The sequence below is a fragment of the Solanum lycopersicum genome, chromosome 8 (assembly GCF_036512215.1).
Source record: "Solanum lycopersicum chromosome 8, SLM_r2.1".
NCBI classification, from domain to species: domain Eukaryota; kingdom Viridiplantae; phylum Streptophyta; class Magnoliopsida; order Solanales; family Solanaceae; genus Solanum; species Solanum lycopersicum.
The window spans coordinates 25,484,067-25,489,712 of NC_090807.1; the positions used below are offsets into that span (position 1 = coordinate 25,484,067).

Here is a 5,646-nt window from a genome sequence, read left to right on the forward strand (position 1 = left end):
TAGAAGATAGCTCAATTTAAATTATTATGCTACACCAAACAAGAATATGATGTGCGAAACTAAAGTTTTGAAAAATTGAGTAAGTTTTGAATAGAAATTTTTATTCTAAAAAAATATTTATTCCTTTATAGGGATGATGCCATGATATTGTTAATCACGCTCCTCCACCAATAGAAACAATTTGGCTTTGAGGTCGGTCTTAGAAAAATAATAAAAGTTTATATTTTGAAGATGATTTAAAAAAGTATTTATTTTGCATATAGGTACATAAATATTTACATATAAATACACATAATCCCTTTGGAAAATCATGGGTAGATGGTACTCCCGGGAACGCGTCGGCTTAATTTAAAAAATATTGAAATTAGACCTCGTAATTCCTTTGACTTTCCCACTAACGATAGGTTAGGAGACAGTACTTATGATTTATATATATGTTTTTTTAAAAAAATAGATGTCATAATCAATCCAGAGTTTTAAAGGAGGATTGAACAATGAATAAAAAAACGCGTTGTAAATTTTTGAAAAAAAAACTAGTAAATCATTAATGTAGTCAATAAATTAAATGTAGATATTTTACTATGAAATGTATTTAAAACTCAAGAAATTTGTTAAATGCATCAATACGTTACTTTTTGTTATTATTATTAAAAAAATATATTGCATCATAATTGCGTAAATCTTCAAGAGGACAAATAAGATTACTAATTAATAATATTTGCTAATTTAAAAAAAGGCAAAAATATGCACAAAAAATTTTATTTTAATTATGGATATGCCAAAAATTTATTTACAAACCTATAAACATGATTTCTAGGTGTTCAGAATGGAGCAATACATATAGGCATGATTTTGTAACTCTAAATGATATGAAAATTTTAATCCTTAGACATGATTTCTACGTGATGAGACAATGTTGAAAAATTATGACATATTTTTTAACATTTAATCGATGAGCCTACTAAATTATTAGGATTTAATTTTATCATTAAAAAATTATTCGAATCTAGTTATTTTAAAACTCATTAACAAACAACGCATTAAGAATGTTTAAAATTGGTTAGATTAAAACACCTATAAACAACAATTCTAGGTGGTTAAAATATTTAAAATCGCATAATACCTATAGACGTGATTTCTAACTACAAGTAGCATGTAAATCCACTTCCCTTAGGTGATCTCCCCAAATATTTTATTTTATATATATTTTAAATATTGAGAGTTATAGTTAGAGAGTTATAAATTATTTAAAAATAACAATTATACATAAGGACATATGCCAAATAAAATAGTCTTCTTTAATCTTCCTTCTCTTGGCGACTCTTTCAAATCTTGAATCTTAAATTCAAACCTGCTAAAAGGGTAATGTGACGCAGATATATAATAAATAAAAATAATCAAAGTATAAAATATTCATAATAACTGATTGCTTTCACATAAAGAATACACCAAAATAGATGAAGAATCATCATTGTCGCACATAAAGGGAAAGGGTAATGAAACTAACTCGGATACTTTCTTGTTGTTTCGTTTTTCAATACACTACAACATTCATAATTATGCAAAATCAAATTTAGACAAATATAAGAAAATACCCGATTATGCAGAATTATAGAATCAATAATGAAGTATTAAGTATGGTTTTGGATCCACAACATCAACATAAGAATAAAGGGGCCAAAGGATGATTCAAAGATTTACTAGAGTACTTCCTTCTTTTTGATAAAAAGGAGTAATATTTAAAGTATTTTCGAAAATCAAGGAGAGAAGGAGAGAGTAAAGTGTAATGAGAGAACTTGTAGCAAGAGTTAGTGTTGAGTTTCAAGATGTGAAATTGTGAGAAAAACTTGTTAGAGACTCAATGTGAGTGAAATGAGTCTCTTTACATAGCAAAGAGCGGGGTGTACATAAGGAAAGAAAATATTTTAAGGAATCAATTAAAATGTATTTTCCTTATCAGAATATTTTCAAAAACAAATAGTATATCAAACATAGACAAGTAAGGAATCTAATAAGAATTAAATTACGCAGAGTAATATTTTTTTCCCTTAAATAAAGAAGAGTCAAATCAGATTTTAAATTATTATTATGTTACCAAAATAAGCAAATACGAATAAATTAGGAAGACTAATATATTTCCTTAAATACAGAGAAGTCAAAATAACAATACTATTTCAAGATCATCCAAATATAAATTTACTTGAATATATATTAGTAAGCATCAAATCAACCTTAATTAAGCCTTCTATAATCAATTACCAAACATTAATAAGCAAAAATCACCTTACCACAAAATCTTCTAGGATTCGTACAAGGCAATAAAATCATCTTAGTACCACTAAATCGATATCAATCAAGCAAGTAAGAGGGATGAGAAACAGTGAGACAACGGTATTACATGAAAAATATGTATTAATCCGTCATATAAGCAATCTATAGTTATTTACACCAACGGTAAATGTCAAGAGAGCAATATTAGTAAGTCAAATGATATAATCATCAATAACTCCATGATTAATTGAGAAAGTAAGAAAGCTAAAAGGAAATACTTGATTTGGAGCCAATTAATATCTCCACCGAATCAGATTCAAGAAGGGAGGAGAGTAAGAGAAGATTTCTAATATCTTACGAAAAAATTAAGAACAAGAAATTACTAATTCATAGTATAATCAAGTATGCAAGAATTAGAAAGCTACCAGTAAACCCACATAGACGCAAACATGAAAAAAAAATCCTAAGTTTTAGTAGTCAAATGAACAAATTTATTAAAAGATGAAATAAATTTAAACAAGAACTAACCTTCAAGGAACCTGAAACCTTTGAACCGCGCCTTATTTCCTTGTTTCTGGTAGCTGTTCACGCTGGCCGGAGCTGCTGCTTGCTCCCACTGATGATCGCAACTGCTGGTTTTTCGCCCGCGACTGCTTGCTGCTCTCCTCGCGGGGTCCATCGCTGCTGGGCTGATCCTGCAAAGAGGATAAGGGAAAGGAATAGAGAAAAGGGAAGAGAAGAGACGGGAGGGGAGAGAGGAGAAAAGGAGAGAAAGGGGGAGAAGGAGGACTACGGGAGAGGGGAGAGGAAGAGGAGAGAGGCGCCGGAAAGATTGGAGGGAGAGAGGAAGATGGGTCACCGGAAAGAGAAGGCAGAAAGGACAAAGAAGAAGAGAGGACCGGCTGCCACCAGCTAGTGGTGGTGAGTCTTGCCGAAGCCGTTGTCCGTCGCCGGAAAAGGAAGAGGCGATGGGAGAAAGGGGTAAAAGGGAGGGGTGGCGGTCTTCTTTGAGAGAGGGGGCGAATATAAAAAATGTTTAGGTCTAGGTCTTTTGATTAAGATAGCAAGGTTGGGAGATTTGATCCCAACTATAGATTATAAAAATATATGGAGGGTTGAGATTGAATAAAGAGATCAATGGTTAGGATTAAATAGATAGGGTTTTCAGATGTGGATTCAAAGATTGACCAAAATTAAAATCTCATTTGGCTATAATTGAAATGAAAAAAAGGCTATCACTGAAATAAGATTTTAAATTGAATAGGCTGAAATTGAAAGGATATATAATAGGCTAGGATTTAAATAATTTTGAGAAAGATTGGAACTATTATTTAGTGAAAATACTACATATATTAAATTTATAACATTCGAAAAATCATTAATAATTTTAAAAGTTTCACAATGATTTTACAGAGTATACTGAAATATATCAATTTATTGCAAAATCGATTAAAATATTAAACTTTAAATAAATTTTAAAAATACATATTTAATCGAAAAATATTCCTAAAATTGGTTAAAGGCCGGACAAATTTGGATGTCAACATTTTTTACTCTCCAAATAGATATCACATAGACATTTTTTTCTTTTCAATAGTCTTAAAACTATAACATTTTGACACACTATTTTATCAAACAAAAAAATGCATCTCTCATATTGAAAATTAAAGAATTTTTAAGGAAAACTATTTTCCAAACAAAATTCATTCCACATTATATATGTAAATCTTTTTCCATATATACACATTATAAAAATAAAAATTGTTAACTCTTAGAAACTATTTCCTCCTTAGACAAAATAATAAGAATGTTACTTGGTGTAATATTTTATCGGACTACCACAAATTATTTTCAGTACATTCTCACTTAGACCTTGATAAATGAAGCACCGTATCGTAGAGAATTAATGCACTAATCTTCTACTTTCATGATCAGATTCTCAGAATCGGTAGAATACAAAAAATACTAGCAGTATATTAATTTTTTTTAAGATTGTTGTTCATCTTGTATTCCTAATATAATCTGAACAAAACTTTGAAGAACATGGTAAGACAACAAAGTTTAATAATATTCTCACAACAAGATAACCAAAATTAGTAGAGAAACTAGAATAAAAAAACATATTAGAAAAATATATATGAAATTGTTGTTAATCCTTTTTTAAAGAATCTTACTGATTTCAACAAACTTACCAGAAACACAAAGTTACAAAAATTTAATGAACCAGTAAAGAACAGAAGAACAAAATTAATTCACAAATAAAAAATTTGTAGCACAAACCAGAATTTGGATAAACAGAAAGAAGATCAAGCCCACTGAATGCACAATGTCCCCTTAATGAAATTATTCCCCTGAAGTATCTGAGGTTTGTTTTGGAATATGACCTCTCAGGATAGAATGATCTCAATCTCCAGTGTATTGATACCCAAAACGCTAGTGTCACCGAGCCACTCAAAGACAGTGAAGTCTACTTAGAATACTAGATTTAGTAGTCAAAGAAGAAGTTAAGAAAAATCTCTTTTTTTAAAGTGAGAGTAAATTCCTCACTTTATAGAAAACAAACGGTAGTGTGAAAAGGTTCTTATTATGCCTTATCGGAAAGGTCACAAATCTTTAGAAAAATCACAATCTTTCGGAAAGGTCGTCATCTTTCATAAAAGATACAACTTTTCATAAAAGTCTAAAACTTTCATAAAAGTAACAACTCTTCATTTTCCATTCACACTTTTTAAAACCCAATAATATTTCTTGCACAGCGGTGGGGTAGTGTGCCAACCCCTTCCCAGAAAACTCCGACCAAATTTCTTCTTTCCTTTCTGACCCTAATTCACATAAAATAGAATGGTTTCTTATTAACTCACTTAAAAAAAAAACTTAACATATGTACAAGATTACCTACTCAAAAACATTCTCAAATCACTAACTTTTATCTCAAGAGCTCATCAAATCCTCAACAATCAAGATGACGAATAAAACTTCAACAATGCTCATCAAGAACTCAAATACTTAAACTTCAAGAACGAATATTATGATGAAAATAAGAATATCTACATGCGGGTGAACGAACCAACACTATGAGAACTCACACACCTCTTAGCTATTAAACCCTTGGATAAAATCAACAATTAAACGTGAAGAATTTGACAAATACCTTGAATCTTCTCCTTTTTTCTTCTCTTTTCTCTTCTTAAACTCTTTTCTAAGACCCTAGCATAAATAATAATTTTGAAAACTAAACCAAATCAGTTTAGTTTGATAAATATTTCAATATTCTGTTATAATCGGATTGGGTAAGAAGAAGACCAAAATACTCATAATTTTTGTTAATTTTCTTAAATGGACAACCTTACTTTAAACGGATATATCTCCTTCATA

General features: G+C 29.9%; 1 long non-coding RNA gene across 1 annotated transcript; it reads right to left on the minus strand.

Moving 5' to 3' along the window:
• Positions 1–1,175: 1,175 nt before the first annotated feature.
• LOC138337647 (uncharacterized) lies at positions 1,176–3,343 on the minus strand. The gene is made up of 2 exons (XR_011211027.1): positions 2,800–3,343; positions 1,176–1,351 (listed from the first exon to the last, which is right to left on the minus strand). It is a non-coding gene; the product is annotated as an uncharacterized lncRNA (long non-coding RNA).
• Between the last annotated feature and the right edge of the window lie 2,303 nt (positions 3,344–5,646).